Source organism: Schistocerca serialis, chromosome 12 (assembly GCF_023864345.2).
Source record: "Schistocerca serialis cubense isolate TAMUIC-IGC-003099 chromosome 12, iqSchSeri2.2, whole genome shotgun sequence".
Lineage (NCBI taxonomy): Eukaryota > Metazoa > Arthropoda > Insecta > Orthoptera > Acrididae > Schistocerca > Schistocerca serialis.
Window position 1 is genome coordinate 18,009,851 of NC_064649.1, and position 23,984 is coordinate 18,033,834.

The following is a 23,984-nucleotide window of genomic DNA, read 5'->3' on the forward strand; positions in this document are numbered from 1 at the left end:
AAGACTTGGCACCAATTAGCCATTGTACATGATCGCTGGTAGCGGTTCCCCTCAACAATGTATGATCGCAAAGAGACAGAGCTCTGAAAGGCCACATGGCATTACCGAGAAGGAAGACTACCGAAAATTCACTGGAGGGTGGGGTGGAGGTCTGTTGTGTTTCCCAATGAAAGCTGGTTCTGTCTTGGTGCCAGTGATGGCCGTGTGTATGTTCCAAGAAGGCCAGTTGAAGCTGCAGAGAATATGTCTGGGTGCTAGACACACTGGACATACACCTGGAGTTATGGTCAGGGGTGCGATTCCATATGACAGTAGGAGCACTCTTGCGATTATCCCAGACGCCCTGACTACAAAATTGTATACCAGTCTGGTGATTCGACCTGTCTTGCTGCCATTCATTGACGCCATTCCTGGGGGTGTTTTCCGACAGGATAACGCTCACCCACATAACCCAACATGCTCTACAGAGTGTCGACATGTTCCCTTGGCCTGCTCGATCACCAGATCATCATTGAGCATGTATGGAACATCGGACGGCAACTCCAGCGTCATCCACAAACAACATTACCCGTGCATTTATCGACCGACCAAGTGTAACAGGCATAGAACTCGATCGCACAGACTGACAGACAGCACCTGTAGAACACACTACATGGACGTTTGCACGCTTGCATTCAACATTCTGACGGCTGTATCAATTATTAATGTACCAGCATTTCACATTTGCAATGACTTGGCCCGCGCTTACATTGACATGTGATCTAGCTATGTTAATCACTTAAATATGTTACCTGGACAAACGGGTTTCCAAAATTTCATTCGCCGGCTACGGTGGCCAAGCGGTTCTAGGCGCTTCAGTCCGGAACCGTGCGACTGCTACGTCGCATGATCGAAACCTGCCTCGGGCATGGATGTGTGTGATGTCCTTAGGTTTGTTAGGTTTAAGTAGTTCTAAGTTCTAGGGGACTGATGACCTCAGATGTTGAGTCCCATAGTGCTCAGAGCCAAGCCATAGCCAAAATTTCATTATTATTATTATTATTATTATTATTACTATTATTATTATTATTATTATTATTATTGAAACTTCCTGGTAGATTAAAACTGTGTGCCGGACCGAGACTCGAACTCGGGACCTGTGCCTTCCGCGGGCAAGTGCTCTACCAACTGAGCCGTTGTCTCAGTTTTAGTTCTGCCAGTATCTCGTCTCCTACCTTCCAAACTTTACAAAAGCTCTCCTGCGAACCTCGCAGAACTAGCACTCCTGAAAGAAAAGATATTGCGGAGATGTGGCTTAGCCACAGCCTGGGGGACGTTTCCAGAATGAGATTTTCACTCTGCAGCGCAGTGTGCGCTGATATGAAACTGCGCCAGATGCCTTCCTGGCGTCTAAGGATCTTAAAGCACTCCGTCGTCAGGCCACGAGTGGCCTACCGGGACCATCCGACCGCCATGTCGTCCTCAGAGAAGGATGTGGATAGGAGGCGCGTGGGGTCAGCACACCGCTCTCCTGGTCGTTATGATGGCTTTCTTTGACCGGAGCCGCTACTATTCGGTCGAGTAAATCCTCAGTTGGTATCACGTGGCTTAGTGCACCCCGAAAAATGGCAACAGCGCATGGCGGCCTGGATGGTCACCCATCCAAGTGCCGGCCACGCCCGACAGCGCTTAACTTCGGTGATCTCACGGGGACCGGTGTATCTACTGCGGCGTTCTGATCCTTCCTGAACCCATGACCAAATTACCACGTATTCTCAACATCCGCTGATTCACCATCTAACGGTTTCGTTCTCAGTCTTCCCAGATGCCTCTTCCACTTCGATACTACATTTTCATACGCTCTAACCGCTCATCCAAACCCCCTTATTCTTCGACCACAGGGACAGCATGCCCCAGTCCTTCAACCTGCAGTAGGGCTAGTGCCCTTTGTACACCGCGGTCGCACTTGGACTCAGCAACAACAGTGTCTGACTAAAAGCTCACGTCCAGATGGACTGTGAAAATATTGTGGGCAACTTGGCTTATAGATACGGCTGCAAAAGTCAAGAAAAGTCTCACAATGTACATGGATTGGATAAAAATTGGGAAACACCGCGAAAATGCCTGGTTCGACATAAATGCAGACGCTACCCAAGTCTGCAAGTTGCAACGTTGTATTTGGCAGCGAACGGCACCTGTACAGTGGCCACAGTACGCTGCAAGTGTCAGTCTCGTTCAGAACAGTGTTCTGTGTAGTTGTGGGTCTATTATGTCCGGGCTAAGTGAATTCAAACGAGGCCAAATTATTACTGGTGATCATACGCTATTTGCTTCCATAAGCAAGGTAATCGAAGTGTTTGTTGTTACAAAGGGCACGGTGTCGAAGATTTATAGGGACGCCTGGGACGGAAGTATGTGTTGAGTGAGCGCCACAGACGGTCACTGATGAGGATCGTGACAAAAGATGAGACAAAAGCAGATGCAAAAGCCAATTCAGAACTGAATGTCGCACTTGCGAATCCTATCAGCACCAAAACAACACGAAGGGAACTCCATTAGAAGCAAAGTGCAGGAGGAACTGGAATCCCAAAACCAAATACCAGGTTTAGACATATGAAACCGGAATTTGATTGCAATAATTACACGTCTGTTGTTTGAAACTGTTAAACAATGTGTTCAGTTGTGGTCTTCAGTCCAGAACTGGTTTTATCCAGCTCTCTATGTTACTCTATCCTGTGCAAGCTTCTTCATCTCCCAGTGACTACTGCAACCTACATCCTTCTGAATTTGTTTAGTGTATTCACGCCTTGGGCTCCGTCTACGATTTTTTTCCCTCCACGCTTCCCTCCAATACTAAATTAATGAACCCTTGATGTCTCAGAATGTGTCCTACCAACCCATCCCTTCTTCTAGCCAAGTTGTGCCTTAAATTCTTCTTCGTCCCAATGCTGTTCAGTACCTCCTCATTAGATAAGTGATCTACCCATCTAATCTTCAGCATTCTTCTGTAGCACCACATTTTGAAAGCTTCTATTCTCTTCTTGTCTAAACTATTTGTCGTCCATATTTCACTTCCATACATGGCTACAATCCACACCAATACTTTCAGGAAAGGCTTCCTGACACTTAAGTCAGCCATTGCCAGTCTACATTTTATATCCTCTCTATTTCTACCATCATCAGTTATTTTGCTCCCCAGATAGCAAAACTCATCTACTGCTTTAAGTGTCTCATTTCCTAATCTAATTCCCTCAGCATCACCCGTCTTAATTCGACTACATTCCATTATCCTCGTTTTGCTTTTGTTGATGTTCATCTTATATCCTCCTTTCAAGACGCTATCCATTCCGTTCAACTGCTGTCTCTGACAGAATTTCAATGTCGTCAGCAAAACCAGTGTTTTTACTTCTACAGACGTTCAAATGTGTGTGAAATCTTATGAGACTTAACTGCTAAGGTCATTAGTCCATAAGCTTACACACTACTTAACCTAAATTATTCTAAGGACAAATACACACACACACACACACACACACACACACACACACACACACACACACACACACACCCATGCCCGAGGGGTGGGGCGGGGGGGGGGGGGGACTCGAACCTCCGCCGGGACCAGCTGCACAGTCCTTTCACTTGTTCTCCATGGATTTTAATTCCTACACCAAATTTTTCTTTTGTTTTCTTTACTGCTTCCTCAACAAACAGATTGAATAACTCCTCCCTCAATGCTTCCTTATAGTGCCTCTCGACTCTTACAACTGCTATGTGGTTTCTGTAAATATTGTAAATACCCTTCAGTCCCTATACTTGACTCCTGCCTCCTTCGAAATTTGAAAGAGAGAATATTTTATACAAAATAGTCTCCACTGCTATTTATACATTTCTCCCACCTCTCCAGCAAGGTATGAATGCCATACCAAAAAAACCTTCCTCTGAAGCGAACCAATCAGCGAGCCATTTTCGTACATTTTCATACGAACTGAAGCGTTGTTCAGCGAGAGCGTCTCCCAGTGATGCAAACAGATGATAATTGGACGGAGCCAAGCCTGGAGAATAAGCCGCATGCCCTGGTATTTGCCAACTGAACGCCTCGATCGTTTCCCTGACACGTTTTGCTGTGTGTGAGGGGGCGTTATCATGGAGCAATATGACTTTGTTTTGCCTTTTTCCATTTTCCGGTCGTTTTTGAGGTAATGTGCGATTTGCTATTGGTATCGATCAGTGTTTACGGTTTCACCAGGTTTTAGCAACACGTAATAGACGACACGCTTCTGATCCCACCAAACACAGAGCAGATGTTGACAATGTGAAAATTACCGAACTATCAGTTTAATAAGCCACAGCTGCAAAATATTAACGCGAATTCTTTACAGACGAATGGAAAAACCGACCTCGGGGAAGATCAGTTTGGATTACGTAGAAATGTTGGAACACGTGAGGCAATACTGACCCTACGACTTATCTTGGAAAATAGATTAAGGAAAGGCAAACCTACGTTTCTAGCATTTGTAGACTTAGAGAAAGCTTTTGACAATGTCGACTGGAATACTCTCTTTCAAATTCTAAAGGTGGCAGGGGTAAAATACAGGGAGCGAAAGGCTATTTACAATTTGTGCAGAAACCAGATGGCAGTTATAAGAGTTGGGGGGTATGAAAGGGAAGCAGTGGTTGGGAAGGGAGTGAGACAGGGTTGTAGCCTCTCCCCAATGTTATTCACTCTGTATATTGAGCAAGCAGTAAATGAAACAAAAGAAAAGTTCGGAGTAGGTATTAAAATCCATGGAGAAGAAATAAAAACTTTGAGGTTAGCCGATGACATTGTAATTCTATCACAGACAGCAAAGGACTTGGAAGAGCAGTTGAACGGAATGGACAGTGTCTTGAAAGGAGGGTATAAGATGAACATCAATAAAAGCAAAACGAGGATAATGGAGTGTAGTCGAATCAAGTCGGGTGATGCTGAGGGAATTAGAGTAGGAAATGAGACACTTAAAGTAGTAAAGGAGTTTTGCTATTTGGGGAGCAAAATAACTGATGATGGTCGAAGTAGAGAGGATATAAAATGTAGACTGGCAATGGCAAGGAAAGCGTTTCCGAAGAAGAGAAATTTAACATCGAGTATAGATTTGTCAGGAAGTCGTTTCTGAAAGTGTTTGTATGGAGTGTAGCCATGTATGGAAATGAAACCTGGAGGACAAATAGTTTAGGCAAGAAGAGAATAGAAGCTTTCGAAATGTGGTGCTACAGAAGAATACTGAAGATTAGATGGGTAGACCACTTAACTAATGAGGAGGTATTGAATAGAATTGGGGAGAAGAGGAGCTTGTTGTACAACCTGACTAGAAGAAGGGATCGGTTGGTAGGACATGTTCTGAGGCATGAAGGGATCACCAATTTAGTATTGGAGGGCAGCGTGGAGGGTAAAAATCGTAGAGGGAGACCAAGAAATGAATACACTAAGCAGATTGAGAAGGATGTAGGCTGCAGTAGGTACTGGGAGATGAAGAAGCTTGCACAGGATAGAGTAGCACGGAGAGCTGCATCAAACCAGTCTCTGGACTGAAGAGCACAACGACAAGAACAACCCTTCTGATCCCACCAAAAACAGAGCATTGTCTGCTTCCCAAAGCGATTTGGTCTTGCACTGGATGTCGCTGATTTGTCTGGATTCACCACGAGTTGAAACGCTTAGGATTCTCAAAATAGATCAATTTATCATCACCTATTAGACGCAGAAACGACTTTCTTTTCTATCTAGCGCGCAGCATTTCACAAGTGGTCTTTCGAATTGCTTGCTGTCTTTCATTCAGATCATTTTCCCACTTTCTGCACCTTTCCCATAGCTTTCACGGAAGAGAAACGGCTCACTGCGCCACATTCAATTGTTCCGCAAGTCCCTGTTGAGTTTGAGTGTCATCTTCATCCAATAAGACCTGCAGTTCGTTGTCTTCAAACTTTTTCGGTGGTTTCCTGCGCTCGTCGTTTCTCACGTCAAAATCACCACTTTTGAGCTTTATGAACCAGTCGAAACACTGTGTTTTTCCCAAGAGCGTGTTCGCCGAATGCTTCGACAAATATTCGAAGCTATTCTGCAGCAGTTTTCTTCAAACGAAAACAGAAAACCGGTGGTGTCCGCAAATTGTAGTTCGTGGGCACAAAACTCGACATGTTTACGGGTTTGAAACAGATACCGATGTATGGAACTTGGGTTACTGTGTGTTGACATTCATCGTCAGCCGTTACTGGAAGCGGATAACGCTGCAGACGCGGTCTCACGGGCCCACCATCTATGGGGAAATTCCGGTTTCATACTTCTATACCTGGTATAAGAGATGCAAATGGCTGTAACAGGCAAATGTTGTGCTGAAACCATAAAACCAGGACAAAGGAGCAACCGAAGAGAGTCATTTGGTTCGGTTGAGTATTGGTTCACACTATTGTTCAGGCGAAGAGCAAAACATGGTGGGATATGGAGGGCCACATCACAGTATCTGAAGACAGCAAGGGCCGACAAGTGCGAGAATTGTTGCACAATCAGCTTAGCACCTCATTGACCCAAGTTGCCGACAAGAATAATATACAGAAGAATGGAATAGGAAATAGAGGAAATTGTTACGTGACTATCGGTTTGGTATGAGGAAAGGTAAAGGCATTAAAGACGCAGTTCCAACGTTGCCGTTGATAATAGAAGTAAGACTAAAGAAGAATCAAGGTATGTTAACGATCTTTCGACCTAGAAAAAGAGTTAGACAGTGTCAAATGGTGCAAGATCTACGATAATGTGAGAAACAGTGGTAAGCTACAGAGAAAGACGGCCAACAATCAAGAGGGAACAAAAAAATGGTTCAAATGGATCTGAGCACTATGGGACTTAACATCTCAATTCATCAGTCCCCCAGAACTTAGAACTACTTAAACCTAACTAACCTAAGGACATCACACACATCCATGCCCGAGGCAGGATTCGAACCTGCGACCGTAGCGGTCGCGCTGTTCCGGACTGAAGCGCCTAGAACCGCACGGCCACACCGGCCAGTAGTGATGTTGTGCCCACATCGTCCAGTACTGGTTGTGTGATCACAAGAATGAATTGTCACATCTCCCCTGGTCAGTGCAATTGCCTGGTGTCAATATTATTGTGGTCTCGCGTGATCGCTATCCACGATGGTTGCATCCGTGTTTGCCGACATCGCGGTGAACGCACATTGGAAGCGTGTATCCGTCATCGCCATACTGGCGTATCACTCGGCGTGATGGTATGGGGTGCCATTGGTTACACGTCTCGGTCAGCTCTTGTTCGCACTGACGGTACTTTGAACAGTGGACGTTACATTTCAGATGTGTTACGACCCGTGGCTCTAACCTTCATTCGATCCCTGCGAAATCCTACATTTCAGCATGATAATGTACGACCGCATGTTGCAGGTGCTGTAAGGGCCTTTCTGGATACAGAAGATGTTCGACTGCTGCCCTGGCCAGCACATTCTCCAGGTCTCTTAGCAGCTGAAAACGTCTGGTCAATGATGGCCGAGCAACTGGCTCGTCACAATACGCCAGTCACTACTCTTGATGAACTGTGGTGTCGTGTTGAAGCTCCATGGGCAGCCGTACCTGTACACGCCACCCAAGCTCTGTTTGACTCAATGCCCAGGCGTATCCAGGCCGTTATTACGGCCAGAGGTCGTTGCTCTGGGTACTGATTTCTCAGGATCTATGCACCCAAATTCCGTGAAAAGGTAATCATCTGTCAGTTCTAGTATAATACATTTGTCCAATGAATACCCGTTTATCATCTGCATTTCTTCTTGGTGTAGCAATTTTAACGGCCAGTAGTGTATACCGTTGTCCGTAACTGCCTTATTACGTCATCGTATTCTTCCCAATTGAGCGATGGTGGCTCGGGACGGTTTTTCGCACCCGTCACGGAGCGCAAAATTTCGCACGGACTGTGGCTGCGAGGGCCTCCGTCAAAGGGCCTCCCGCAGGCGGTGCTGATACCCACGCAGTTCCGGAGAATGCGAGCGCACGGCGGTAATGAGCTGGCTCAGGGCTCAGCGGAATTAGCTGCCCGAGGGCGCAGGAAGCAAAGCACGTCAGCCGGAAAGAGGGGAGCGGCCAAAGCACGTGCAAAAGAAGCCACTGCACACTCTCTAGTCTCACCGTGCTGCACGATCTCACCGAACAAAATATGCTGCCCGACAAAAGTAGTGACGCAATCCCAGACACGATCGGATGTTAACGCATCTTCATACGTGTCCATACCACGTGCAGGTAAGTAAGTGAGTAGAGTTGCAGTTCTGTGCGGCCGGTAGAATGCAACCAGGGTGCACAAGTGTTGTTTATGTTTACTGTTATTACCACTCCTGGTAGACTATACATTGGCGTATATATATATATATATATATATATATATATATATATATATATATATATATATACTATTGGCCATTAAAATTGCTACACCACGAAGATGACGTCCTACAGACGCGAAATTTAACCGACAGGAAGATGATGTTGTGGTATGCAAATATTAGCTTTTCACAATATTCACACAAGGTTGGCGCTGGTTGCGACACAAACAACGTGCTCACATGGAGAAAGTTTCCTACCGATTTCTCATACACAAACAGCAACTGACCGGCGTTGCCTGGTGAAACGTTGTCGTGATGCCTCGTGTAAGGAGGAGAAATGCGTATCATCATGTTTCCGACTTTGATAAAGGTCGGATTGTAGCCTATCGCGATTGCGGTTTATCGAATCGCGACATTGCTGCTCGCGTTGGTCGAGGTCCAATGACTGTTAGCACAATATCGAATCGGTGGGTTAAGGTGGGTAATATGGAATGCCGTGCTGGATCCCAACGGCCTCGTATCACTAGCAGTCGAGATGACAGGTATCTTACCCGCATGGCTGTAACGGATCGTGCAGCCACGTCTCGATCCCTGAGTCAACACATGGGGACGTTTGCAAGACAATAACCATCTGCACGATCAGTTCGACGACGTTTGCAGCAGCATGGACTATCAGCTCGGAGACCGTGGCTGCAGTTACCCTTGACACTGCATCACAGACAGGAACAGCCGGCCGAAGTGGCCGTGCGGTTAAAGGCGCTGCAGTCTGGAACCGCAAGACCACTACGGTCGCAGGTTCGAATCCTGCCTCGGGCATGGATGTTTGTGATGTCCTTAGGTTAGTTAGGTTTAACTAGTTCTAAGTTCTAGGGGACTAATGACCTCAGCAGTTGAGTCCCATAGTGCTCAGAGCCATTTGAACCATTTGAACAGACAGGAACGCCTGCGATGGTGTACTCAACGACGAACCTGGGTGCACGAATGGCAAAACGTCATTTACCGGATGAATCCAGGTTCTGTTTACAGCACCGTGATGGTCGCATCCGTGTTTGGCGACATGGCGGTGAACGCACATTGGAAGCGTGTATTCGTCATCGCCATACTGGCGTATCACCCGGCGTGATGGTATGGGGTGCAGTTGGTTACACGTCTCGGTCACCTCTTGTTCGCATTGACGGCACTATGAACAGTGGACGTTACATTTCAGATGTGTTACGACCCGTGGCTCTACCCTTCATTTGATCTCAGCAAAACGCAAAACCCTACATTTCAGCAGGATAATGCACTACCGCATGTTGGAGGTCCTTTCTGGATACAGAAAATGTTCGACTGCTATCCTGGCCAGCACATTCTCCAAATCTCTCACCAACTGAAAACGTCTGGTCAATGGTGGCTGAGCAACTGGCTCGTCACAATACGCCAGTCACTACTCTTGATGAACTGTGGTATCGTGTTGAAGCTGCATGAGCAGCTCTGTATAGAGAGAGAGAGAGAGAGAGAGAGAGAGAGAGAGAGAGAGAGAGAGAGAGAGAGAGAGACGGCGGCAGTATTGGGTACACAAGTTATAAAATGGTAGATCTCTGGTTGATCTGTCGTTTTTACTCAGGTGAGTCATGTGATAAGGTTTCCAACGTGATTATGGTCACACGACAGGAATTACCAGATGCCTCATGGTAGTTGGAGCTAGATGCATCGTACTTTGCACTTCGGATATCGTTAGGGAATTCAATATTCCGACATCCACAGTGTCAATGTACCGAAAACACCACATATCCGACATGTCTCCACGGACAACACAGTGGCCGACGGTCTTTGCTTAACGACCGAGACAGCAGCGTTTCTGTAGAGTTGTCAATCCTAACAGACAAGCATCACAGTGGGGAGTAAGCGCAGAAATCAATCTGAGACTTACGACGAACATATGTTAGGACACGGAGGTGAATTTTGGTGTTAACGGGCTATAGCAGCACACGACCAACGCGAGTACTTCTGGTAACAGCACGACTTCGGCTGCAGCCCCTCCCCTGGGCTCTTGGCCATACTAGTTGTACCCTAGACGACTGGAAAACCGTGACCTGGTCAGATGAGTCCCGATGTCAGTTGGTAAGGGCTGATGGTAGGGATCGAGTATGGTGAAGTTATGGAATGGAGTTGTCAACAAGGCACTGTGCTAACTGATGGTCGCTTCATAATGGTGTGGCCTGTGTTTACACTTTATAGATTGGATCACCCAGTCGAAATGAACTGCTCGTTGACTGGGAACAGTTATGTTCATCTACTTGTAGATCATTTAAGCCATTCATGGACTTCATGTTCCCAAACAATGATGTGCCTTGTCACTGGGCCACAATTGTTTGCCATTTGTTTGAAGAGCATTTAGGAGAATTCAAAAAAATGTTCAAATGTGTGTGAAATTTTATAGGACTTACCTGCTAAGGTCATCAGTTCCTAAGCTTACACACTACTTAACCTTAATTATCCTAATGACAAACACACACACACACACCCATACTCGAGGGAGGACTCGAACCTCTGCCAGGACCAGGACAATTCGAACGAATCATTTGGCGACCCACATCGTCCGACATGAATCCCATCAAACACTTACGCGACATAATCGAGAGGTCAGTTCGTGCACATAGTCCTGCTTATCAGTTAAGAGCAGCTACAGGGGCAGCATACCGGGTAGATCATATTTCTGCAGTGTTCTTCGAATTACTTGTTAATCCATGACACGTTGAGTTGCTACATTACATTGGGCAAAAGAATGGTCATCACAATATTTGGAGATATCCCATGACTTTTGTCACCTCGGTGTATATGAGGCGCGACCAGCGTCGGATATTTAGTGATCACATGTAGATGACACTTGCGTGAGACAGCAATATAAGCGCCTAACAGAGTTTGTAAAGGGCCTCATGGTAAGTCTCCATTTGGTCAGCTGGTCCAGAGCTGCGATACCCATATTGGTGGGGCATTTTGATGCGCCAGTGGTTCAGCGTTGGATTGAATGGGAATATGTGGGCCCACATATTGGGCATCAACGTCTACCACATCTGGCCAGCACAGAGAAGACTCGCCGTTTTGTGCACCAAGCCCATCGTTATCCATTTACACCAGTGGCTACCATTTGAGAACAAATAATGGACACCCATCGACACTCTGTGCCATCCCGCACCATCGGTCGGAGACTGCAGCAGCCATCCTGGGGCATTACTGTACCACGTCTGGGCTGTTGTCAACACCACGTCACATCTGGTTTTGGGGTCGTGGCGTGACCGGTGTAAGTGTGGACTGCTGATCACAGTCGTTGCTCTGCGTTTAGCAATAAACAGCAGTACCGCACTATCCAGAATGGCCATTGTCGCCGAGGGGAGCTGCGGATAGGATCCATTCTTCTATGTTTTCTAAATAGGTGCAGATGTTTCGCTCCTAGTGTCACACGATCAGAAGCCATTGGGTTTGACTTAGTCATATCTGATAGTGAGCGATGTAACTGTTACCGCACGGTGGTACGTCTACATCTACATGATTACCCTGCAATTCACATTTAAGTGCTTGGCAGAGGGTTCATCGAACCACAATCATACTATCTCTCTACCATTACACTCCCGAACAGCGCGCGGGAAAAACGAACACCTAAACCTTTCTGTTCGAGCTCTGATTTCTCTTATTTTATTTTGATGATCATTCCTACCTATGTAGGCTGGGCTCAACAAAATATTTTCGCATTCGGAAGAGAAATTTGGTGACTGAAATTTCGTAAATAGATCTCGCCGCGACGAAAAACGTCTTTGCTTTAATGACTTCCATCCCAACTCGCGTATCATATCTCTCACTCTCTCTCCCCTATTACGTGATAATACAAAACGAGCTGCCCTTTTTTGCACCCTTTCGATGTCCTCCGTCAATCCCACCTGGTAAGGATCCCACACCGCACAGCAATATTCTAACAGAGGACGAACGAGTGTAGTGTAAACTGTCTCTTTAGTGGACTTGTTGCATCTTCTAAGTGTCCTGCCAATGAAACGCAGCCTTTGGCGCGCCTTCCCCACAATATTATCTATGTGGTCTTTCCAACCGAAGTTGTTCGTAATTTTAACACCCAGGTACTTAGTTGAATTGACAGCCATGAGAGTTGTACTATTCATCGAGTAATCGAATTCCAACGGATTTCTTTTGGAACTCATGTGGATCACCTCACACTTTTCATTATTTAGCGTCAACTGCCACCTGCCACACCATACAGCAATCTTTTCTAAATCGCTTTGCAACTGATGTCTTCGGATGACCTTACTAGACGGTAAATTACAGCATCATCTCCGAACAACCTAAGAGCAGTGGCCAGCAGTGGCCAGCAGTGTCCCCATATCTGTGCCTAACAGAACATATCTGGGACCAACAGAACATATCTGGGACCAACAGAACATATCTGTGCCCAGCTCCACGTCAGTTCTCTCCCAGAGCCAGTATCCAGGATCAGAAGGACCATTTGCAACAGTTCCGGGCCAGCTTGCCTCAGTAGAGTATCTTTCTCGTTTTTTATTTACTTTTCTTTATTTAATCATCATTCTTTTGATTGGTCCTCCTCTTCTGTGCCAACCTTTTCATCTCAGAGCAGCATTTGCAACCTGTGTCCTCAATTATTTGCTGGATGTATTCCAATATCTATCCCCTCCAGAACACCTTCTACTAATTTTATATATATATATATATATATATATATATATATATATATATATATATATGTGTGTGTGTGTGTGTGTGTGTGTGTGTGTGTGTGTATGAAAAATTTGTAGCGTATTTTTCTTCTTATTTTTACACAGCCCTCTAAAAATCATTCGGACGGTCATAGACAATATATTTTTAATACATGTGGTATATAAGTATCTTTCTACAATAGAAATGGGATAAGTTCCTGGCAAAAATCTCGTAAAGTTCTTGAGTGATTTACTTCAAATTTTTACACAACTGTCTGATAAACCTTCAGACGGACATAAGCTATGTATATATATATGCAACACTGTACCGGTTTTCTGCTAAAACGGACTGCAAGAAAAAAAGTCATGTGCTGTGCTCTAAAAAAGGGGAGGTTTAGTTTTCTTTATCGCAGCCAGTTTTGACTGCGATGGCAGGGCTCTTAAGCCATTAGACAAACTGGTTGTGTTATGTATGATTCTTTCCATTTATATATAATCTTAAACATAATTTGCATACAATGTGCAGTTTAGCTTTATTCCTCGCAGTCTGTTTTAACAGAAAACAGGAAAGTTATATTTATGGCTTGTCGGGTTATGATCAGGACACTACAACGAAATGTGAATCTTCCGAAACTTCGTAATCTTATACGTTCGGAGATTAAAATTATGTGAAATACGGCCAGTGAAACTACTGCTCCCCAGATACAGCATCTGGAGAGGTTTCTGTGATACCCTGTATAACAGTGATCCCAACCCATTCACCCAAACGTTTTAAATGACTGCAATACCTAAAAGGTTCAGGGAGAAGGCGGAGGAGGAGGTGGAAAGAGAAGGGGAAGGGGAACGAAAAGAACATAGAGATTGGGAAGGCAGACGGGGGGGGGGGGGGGGAGGGGAAGAAGATTAGGACGCTCGTCTAATTCCCCCAGGTACCTAGCAACAGCAAAGCATCGCTGAATTCACTAGTATACAGTTTTGCTAACCGGGCAATACTTCGCAGTAGGCTATTTTTCTTTGTTAAAAATTACGTTCGGATTGTTGTTAATATGACTGTTTGTAACATTAAAATGCCATTTTCGGTCAATATTCTCACAAAAATCTATCATTTCATGTAACTGAAGCTTAAAAATCATAAAATTTGAAGATCTGATCAAGTGATCGAAAACTCTATGTTACTGTCTAAAGCTCTGTCTAAGAATATGACGAAGCTATACGTGTATTGTTAGCAGTGTTAGCCGAACTTAGTAGCAATTTTCCGCAACTTTCTTGCAAACAGTTTAGTTATCTAGTGATGAAAAACAGTGTGTCTCCAAATGTTGTGAAGGTATCTGCATGTAATGCCTATCTAGCGTTTAATATTGGAAATGTAGGTAGGATTAAGCACGTGCAGAGATTAGGCTCCCATCCAGGTGCATTCTCATTAAGGGTACTCCGAAGCATCGATGAAACACGATTTGACAAAGCCCAGGCACCAGAAGAAACTATGCAGAAGTTGGTTTAACGAAGGACGCAGGAGAATATTGCCGAAACACCAGGAAGAGAATGAAGATTATGGATCCTGACGGCATTAGTCACTAGAGGTATGGCAACAATATGAAAATATTACATTAAAAATTTGGATGAGATTTGCCGAAGAGTGTTTTTTTCTCATGAATTACGGAAGCTAAGTACTGAATTTTGACACAGTTCTTAAAAATGACTTACTGAATAATCCTATGCAGCACTTTTTCATTAACTAATTTCTGAGAAATGTTCTTCTTTACTCTACGACGAAAATGGAACACTCTCGGTTAACATGAAACGAAACAATTAATTTGAAATTAACTAAGAGCTTAAACAAAAATCTGTTGCACTCTTTTTATCGGCTTCAGCTTTAATGCTTAATTAGCTTACGTGAAACGGTACATTATATGTAGAATGGTGATTAAAAATTCAGATCCTTTCAAGATGAAAGTCCAAGAACATTATCAAATAAAAAAAACTGTACAGAATATCGTACAGTACGGTCTACTTAGCAGTCTCAAATTTCAATACCCTAACTGCAGTATTGTAGGCAATGTCGATCTTTAAATGGCAGTATGCATTGGTGTCTACACTTTAAATGGCAGTATGCGTTGGTGTCTACATCTGCCCTTAAAGAACCAATCAATTGGTGATTTATCTCAGTGATTCAGTTTGATCAAGACCCAATTGGAGGTTTCGCTATTTTTTGAACTTTTCGTAACTTGTATAAAGTTTACCATTATCTCTTTAATCCCCCGTACTGGGATTGTGTTACAGGTAGGTGATTCTACTCGCAGCGACATTATTTTTCCGCAGATTTGTAGTTTATATGGCATGCGCCACAAATCTCGGATTCGACGCTCAGAGGTGACGATATATTTTTTTTTAAAATTTCGATGTGTCCATAGCCGGCCAGCATAGCAATCTACAGTAGTGTGCGGAAGGGTTGCTCTTCTGTCACTTTCAACAATTCTCTTCAGTCATCGTTGGTCTCGTTCTTCCGGAATCGTTTTCCAGCGTCAGCGATGTAGTGGATTTGATGTTTTATCGGATTCCCGATATTCACCGTACACTCGTGAAATGGTCATACGGGAAAATCCGCGCTTTATCGCCAGCTCGGAGATGCTGTGTCCCATCGCCCCTGCACCGACTATAATACCACGATCAAACTCGCTTAATTCTTGATAACCTGCCATTGCAGCAGCAGTAACCGATGTACGTAACTGCGTCAGACTGTTGTTGTCTTATGTAGGCGTTGCCGACCTCAGCGCCGTATTCTGCCTGTTTACCTTTGTTTGCATTTGAATATTCATGCCCATACCGGTTTCTTTGCCACTTCAATGTTGCTGCCTGTTTATTCACCTTAGAGCAAGATACAGTTCAAGCTAGTGCCGGCCGCTGTGGCCGAGTGGTTCTAGGCGCTACGAATCCTGCCTCGGGCATGGATGTGTGTGATGTCCCTAGGTTAGCTAGGTTTGAGTAGTTCAAAGTTCTAGGAGGCTGATGACCTCCGATGTCAAGTCCCATAATGCTCAGAGCCATTTGAACCATTTGCAAATTAGGTTTGTTCTTGTTGTGACTTGGCAAGACAGCCAAGCCACTAGGAGAGGAAGCCGAAAGGCACGCGTTTAAGCTCACGCAGGCTGGCGTGAGGTCTGGAACAGGTAAAGTAATTATACTAGCAAAAGAAGGTACGTAGCTTCTTAAATACTTAACTTTAATCCATAATTGGTGAACATCGGTCTGACGGTGCATGCGTCACAAGATAAATAGCAAATGATAATGGCGCCTTGCTAGGTCGTAGCAAATGACGTAGCTGAAGGCTATGCTAACTGTCGTCTCTGCAAATGAGAGCGTATGCAGTCAGTGAACCATCGCTAGCAAAGTCGGCTGTACAACTGGGGCGAGTGCTAGGGAGTCTCTCTAGACTTGCCGTGTGGCGGCGCTCGGTCTGCAATCACTGATAGTGGCGACATGCGGGTCCGACGTATACTAACGGACCGCGGCCGATTTAAAGGCTACCACCTAGCAAGTGTGGCGTCTGGCGGTGACACCACAGTTCTAAATATACAAGGTCGTGAGCGTTGATTCCCTTTGAGATTGGACGTGGTGATTCGATGTTAGTGCAGAATGTCTTTAAGATGACAAGGACGCCACTATCAAGGTTTCACTGAGGTTGATCGCGGTCGTGCGATAGGGCGACAAGAAGCTGGATGTTCCTTCTGCGATACTGCAGAAAGGCTTGACATGAATGTAGCCACCGCACATGATTGATGCTAGCGGAGGTCACGGGTATACACAGGCGCAAGAAGTCCGGGCTGTGGACGGCCACGTGGCACTACCGAGAAGGGAGAGCGGCGTGTGGCTCTGGCGCATCGTACTGCATCTACGGCAGCCATCTGAGCATCAGCTTGAGCCACAGTGGCACAGTCAGCTGTTACAAATCGATTACTTCAAGTTCAGCTCCGAGGCAGACTCCCTGCAGCGTGCGTTTCTCAGACACCGGACCACCACCATTCGCGACTTCAGCGGTTTCAAGCGAGAGCTCATTGGAGGGCAGGGTGCAGCTCTGTTGCGTTTTCTGATGAAAGCTGGTACCGCCTCAGTGCCAGTGATGGCCGTGTGTTGGTCAGACCGGTTGAGAGCCTGCAACCGTCCTGTCTGCATGCTGGACACACTGGACCCACAGCTGGAGTTATGGTCTGGAGTGGGATTTTCCATGTCAGCAGGAACACTCTCGTGATCATCTTATCCACCGTGACTGCAAATTTGCACCTAAATCTGGTGATTCGACCTGTTGTGCTGCCATTCATCAACACCATTCTGGGGAGGTGTTTTCCGACAGGATAACGCTCACCCACATAGTTCTGTTGTAACCCAACATGCTTTACGGAGTGTGGACAGTTCCCTTGGCCTGCTCGATCACCAGATCATCATCGAGCACGTATGGAACCTCATCGGACGGCAACTCCAGGCTGCACGGGATTAGCCGAGCGGTCTTAGGCGCTGCAGTCATGGACTGTGCGGCTGGTGCGGCGGAGGTTCCAGTCGTCCCTCGGGCATGGGTGTGTGTGTGTGTGTGTTTGTCCATAGTATAATTTAGGTTGTGTGTAAGCTTAGAGACCGATGACCTTAGCAGTTAAGTTCCATAAGATTTCACACACATTTGAACATTTTCGACAACTTTAGCGTCATCCACAAACAGCATTAACCGTGCGTTTATCCGACCGACCAAGTGTAACAGGCACAGACTGACAGACAGCACCTGTAGAACACAATGCATGGACGTTTGCACGCTTGCATTCAACATTCTGACACCATTACTGGCATATTTTCTAAAAAGATAAAGCTCACCCAGTTTCCACTGTTGTAACCCAACATACTCTACAAAAAGGTGACATGTTGCCTTTGTCTACTCGATCATCTGATCTGTCTCCAAACGATGCACATATTGAATATCACCGGACAAAAATTGCAGCTTCATCCACTAACAGGATTAACCTGGCAGATTAAAACTGTGTGCCGGACCGAGACTCAAACTCGGGACCTTTGCCTTATGCGGGCAAGTGCTCTACCAGCTGAGCTACCCAAGCACGGCTCACGCTCCGTCCTCACGGCTTTAATTCCGCCAGTACCTCGTCTCCTACCTTCCAAACATCAAAGCAGCTCTCCTGCGAACCTTGCAGAACTAGCACTCCTGGAAGAAAGGATATTGCGGAGACATGGCTTAGCCACAAAAAATGGCTGAAATGGCTCTGAGCACTATGGGACTCAACTTCTGAGGTCATTAGTCCCCTAGAACTTAGAAGTAGTTAAACCTAACTAACCTAAGGACATCACACACATCCATGCCCGAGGCAGGATTCGAACCTGCGACCGTAGCGGTCTCGCGGTTCCAGACTGCAGCGCCTAGAACCGCTCGGCCACTTCGGCCGGCGCTTAGCCACAGCCTGGGGGTTGTTTCTAGAACGGCAAAGGTGCTGAGTTCGAGTCTGGGTCCGGCACACAGTTTCAATCTGCCAAGAAGTTTCATATCAGCGCACACTCCGCTATAGAGTGAAAATTTCATTCTAGGATTAACCTGTATTGACGGACTAAGTGCTACAGTCATGGAACTCCATCGCACAAAAAGGTATGTGGCACTTCTGCAACATGAGGCATGCACGTATCCATGCTTTCCTTCAACATTCTGTCGGTTAAACTGGTTATTTATGTCCCAGCATTTCACTTTCACAGCCATCGGCCTTGCCGCAGTGGTAACACCGCTTCCCGTCAGATCACCGAAGTTAAGCGCTGTCGGGCTGGGCTAGCACTTGGATGGGTGACCATTCGGTCTGCCGGGCGCTGTTGGCAAGCGGGGTGCACTCAGCCCTTGTGAGGCCAACTGAGGAGCTACTTGACTGAGAAGTAGCGGCTCCGGTCTCGCAAACTGACCTACGGCCGGGAGAGCGGTGTGCTGACCACATGCCCCTCCATATCCGCATCCAGTGACGCCTGTGGGCTGACGATGACACGGCAGCCAGTACGTACCTTTCAGCCTTCACGGCCTGTGCAGGAGGAGTGAAATTTCACTTTTACAATTGATTTTTTTCTCGCGCTTACATTAACCTGTGATCTTGCAATCTTAAGAGTGACTTAAACATTTTGCCTAGACAAATGCATTCCCGAAATTTCATTACTCTACGTTAATGAGACAGGCGAAATTCCCTCAGACTTCAAGAAGAGTATAATAATTCCAATCCCAAAGAAAGCAGGTGTTGACAGATGTGAAAACTATCGAACTATCAGTTTAATAAGTCACAGCTGCAAAATACTAACGCGAATTCTTTACAGACGAATGGAAAAACTGGTAGAAGCCGACCTCGGGGAAGATCAGTTTGGATTCCGTGGAAATGTTGCAACACATGAGGCAATACTGACCCTACGACTTATCTTGGAAAATAGATTAAGGAAAGGCAAACCTACGTTTCTAGCATTTGTAGACTTACAGAAAGCTTTTGACAATGTTGACTGGAATACCCTCTTTCAAATTCTGAAGGTGGCAGGGGTAAAATATAGGGACCGAAAGGCTATTTACAATTTGTACAGAAACCAGATGGCAGTTATAAGACTCTGGGGCATGAAAGGGAAGCAGTGGTTGGGAAGGGAGTGAGACACGGTTGTAGCCTCTCCCCCATGCTATTCAATCTGTATATTGAGCAAGCAATAAAGGAAACAAAAGAAAAGTTCGGAGTAGGTATTAAAATCCATGGAGAAGAAATAAAAACTTTGAGGTTCGTCGATGACATTGTAATTCTGTCAGAGACAGCAAGGGGCTTGGAAGAGCAGTTGAATGGAATGGACAGTGTCTTGAAAGGAGAGTATAAGATGAACATCAACAAAAGCAAAACGAGGATAATGGAATGTAGTCGAATTAAGTCGGGTGATGCTGAGAGAATTAGATTAGGAAATGAGACACTTAAAGTAGTAAAGGAGTTTTGCTATTTGGGGAGCAAAATAACTGATGATGGTCGAAGTAGCGAGGGTATAAAATGTAGACTGGCAATGACAAAGAAAGCGTTTCCGAAGAAGAGAAATTTGTTAACATCGAGTATAGATTTAAGTGTCAGGAAGTCATTTCGGAAAGTATTTGTATGGAGTGTAGCCATGTATGGAAGTGAAACGTGAACGATAAATAGTTTGGACAAGAAGAGAATAGAAGCTTTCGAAATGTGGTGCTACAGAAGAATGCTGAAGATTAGATGGGTAGATCACATAACTAATGAGGTATTGAATAGGATTGGTGAGAAGAGGAGTTTGTGGCACAACCTGACTAGAAGAAGGGATCAGCTAGCAGGAAATATTCTGAGGCATCAAGGGATCACCAATTTAGTGTTCGAGGGCAGCGTGGAGTGTAAAAATCATAGAGGGAGACCAAGAGATGAATACACTAAGCAGATTCAGAAGGATGTAGGCTCCAGTAAGTACTGGCAGATGAAGAAGCTTGCACAGGTTAGAGTAGCATTGAGAGCTGCATCAAACCAGTCTCAGGACTGAAGACAACAACAACAACAACAACAACACCTTAATCATCTTTTGCTATTGCCTTTTTTCCGTCAATGTTTTTTCTTCGCAATTCTGGCTGTCTTTTTCCATCATAGTTCAATAGCTGTTCCTGTCCCGTACATCTAGCATGCCGGAAGTAAGCAAAGATTACAAGCTTTCGAAAAAATAATGGTGCTGGGAGGAAAATCGGACACGTGTCTGACAGCTACGAGGTAATACGGAACCTTCAGAGGCTGCAGATGAATGTGGCAGGTGCAGCGAAAGAACAGCTTTAGGGCTACGCTCCAAAGGTTCCATTTCTGGCCTGAGCTTTCCGTGTGAAGGAATGGAAGGGCGTAATGCCCGCAGTTCCGGCTTAAATAGCTCTGCTCTCGGGGGAGAAAGGTTGAGAGAGAGAGGGAGAGAGACAGGAAGAGAGTGAGAGAGAGAGGGAAGTGGGGGGGGGGGAAGCTAGAGACAGAGAGAGAAGAGAGAGAGAGGGAGAAACAGAGAGAGAGAGAGAAAGAAACAGAAGAGAGAGAGAGAGAGAGAGAGAGAGAGAGAGAGACAGTGACGCGGTGAAGGGGGGGGGGGGGGGGGGAGCTAGAGAGAGAGTACTTCCTGGTGGAAAAATCCCTAACAGCAAAAACCGGCGCCCAGAGAAACTAGTGTTTGTGTGTAGGGTCATACAGAGAACGTTGTGCAGTCACCTAAAGGAGGACCAGCCGTGATGCAAAAGCCCTGATTACGCTAAATACAAATAACTTATTCATTTTGGAAAGAACGACATTTCAGCCAAACTGGAGACGCACATTTATGGTTTTGAGAATGTTAGGTTGGTAAATTTGTAGTGTTTTTGGTTTGCATGTTGGTATTCCAATTGCTATGGATATACTTATCGGTTGTTATTTTTTTATTTGTAGTTCACTGTTGGTACTTGAGTTTACATATTGTTATCTTGTCATTTGGAGGTAGTGAATGGAGCTATGGACGCTAGGAAATATCGTTTAAGGCTAATCGGCTGATGACGTACTTCAGTGCGGATGCACTCGATTTGCCTGAACTCTTACGGGACTGCGTGGATTGTCTGCCGCGAGTAATGGGTATAATGGCAGGGGCACTGCGAATGTAGTGTGTGGACTATGAGTTGAGAATGTGGGTCTCACGGGGAGCGTGAAGGCGATAAATCCCTGCAGTCGCACTATCCTCTGTGTCCTCGGTGGCTCAGATGGATAGAGCGTCTGCCATCTAAGCAGGAGATCCCGGGGTCGAGTACCGGCCAGGCCACAAATTTTCAACTGTCCCCGTTGATGGATATCAATGCCCGTCAGCAGCTAATAGTATTGATTTGATTGTAATTTCATTGACAGTTACGGTCAACAACTGAGCACCTTGCAGAAGCAATGCCCAGGAGGACTGAGTGAAGTGCTACTCCACGAAAACCCCAGTTCGCATTCTGCTACACTAAGAAAAAACACTATACAGGATTTGGGTTGGCAGTTCATTCCATACTCACTTTATTCACCTCATATTGCGTCCTCAGATTTTCACCTTTTCCGCTTCAAGAACTTCCTTTCCGAATGAAAATGCGCTCAGAACATTGCACGACGAGTTCTTCACCTCAAAACAACGTCATTTCTACAGTCGATGAATCGAAAAATTACCCCAGTGTTGGCAGACTGTTGGAAATAGTGAAGGAATATATATTACTGATGACTAAGATCTGTGTTATGTGAATCTGTCGTGTTTATTAAACGTCTGGAAAAACGCTACAAATTAATGCACAAACTCAATAAAGTATTTTTCATCGAAATCTCCACAATTTCATTTTCTAATTGTTGTGGATTTGCTGCAATGAAATGATTGTACGGCATTGTTAGCCGGGAGATTCCATGCGAGGTATTCGGCCGCCGAAATTGCAAATCCTTTTTAGTTCACGGCACTTCTGCGACTTGTGAGTCAATGATGATGAAAGACACACAACATCCAGTCATCACGGGGCAGAGAAAATCCCTGACCCCGCCGGGAATCGAACCCGGGACCCCGTGCGCGGGAAGCGAGAACGCTACCGCAAGACCGCGAGCCGCGGTCTGTGGATACGCTGTACAATACTTTCTCCTAAATGTATTAGCTTGAAGTTCAGACGTGGCGTAACTTATAAAAGATCTATAGGTTCATGCCCGACTGTGCATGGCACCATTCTGTTCCAAAAAGCGGCGGACGAAAATGCAATTTTCCACGGCGTCATACCTTGGGCTCTATTGATAACGGGGATAAGGAGTCGAGAGCCCTTGGTCTAGCGGCCATTTGTAGTGCTATCGGAAGAACAGGCGTACTGTAACTTCTGAAATTTTCCCGGCGTATTTCTTCTTCTAATAATTTCCGGGTATGCAGCCGGATCCCGTCGACATTCTGCCACGATATTCCGGCCGAGAGACGTCCGGCCATCATCAGGTGAGTAGTTGTGACGTCTCTGGGCCGGAATATCGTGGCAGAATGTCGACCGGATCCGGCTGCATACCCGGAAATTATTACAAGACGTACTGTAGCCACCCTACAGTACAGGGTCGGAATATAACATTACACACCTCCTCAACACAGGCTAATTGAGCAAATGTGTTGTTTTGCATTACGTGTGGTCTAAGGTGGACCTTATGCGGCTTATAAAAGCACCATTTCTTCGTGGGCGGCTTTTTTCGATATCATCATACGTTACCGAGGTCCACACATTTTAAAGTTATCATACCTAGACACGTCAAAGCTGCGCGTAATATGCGGTCTGCGACGTAAATTTAGTTTTTAACTGCCGTAGTGAACGTATGACAAGGATTCTAGGATCATCGCAAGGGCTTTGAGGTCGCCAAACAATGATTTTCGTCAGCATTTTTTCACGAACGTTATGACGCGCTTCCACTGTAAATTGGTACGACAGCGACAAAAAAAGAGCTAAAATCGTTTTCACATGCCCGAAAAGGGCTTAAAATGGATGCCTAAAAAATACAAAACTGTAAAGACTGCGAATTCAGCAAAATTCAGAGCTGAAAAAATTAGTACACCTGGAAAAATGACGTCGACTTTGACCCAATAATGTCGTGTGCCTGCTAGAGCATAGCAGATGTGCTGGTAATGGTTTCTACGTGGTCTGACAACAAATAGCGTAGTGGCGTAGCTACCACGGCGTCACCTGTGTCTACGATATAATAAGGAATGCTCACAGCCAAAGGCTTAGTGTGGTGCAAACGCGTGAAGCAAGCAGCCAACCATGCCACGGACATGCACACGTGCTGCCTACAGCCAACTGAGTGAGTTTGAAAGGGGTCAAGTTGTGGCAGCACGGTTCTTTAGGAGAACTGCCACACAAGTTGGACGCGCTGTACCAGATGCTGGAACCAGTGAACATTCTCACACCTGTAGAGGA

At 45.6% G+C, this 23,984-nt stretch overlaps 1 protein-coding gene and 1 pseudogene across 1 annotated transcript in view; one reads left to right on the forward strand and one right to left on the reverse strand.

The window, feature by feature from the left end:
- Positions 1-23,984, reverse strand: part of LOC126428279 (putative defense protein 3) — a 147,032-nt gene that overhangs the window by 47,353 nt on the left and 75,695 nt on the right. The window lies entirely within an intron of this gene.
- On the forward strand, positions 18,778-18,895 carry LOC126428628 (5S ribosomal RNA; annotated as a pseudogene).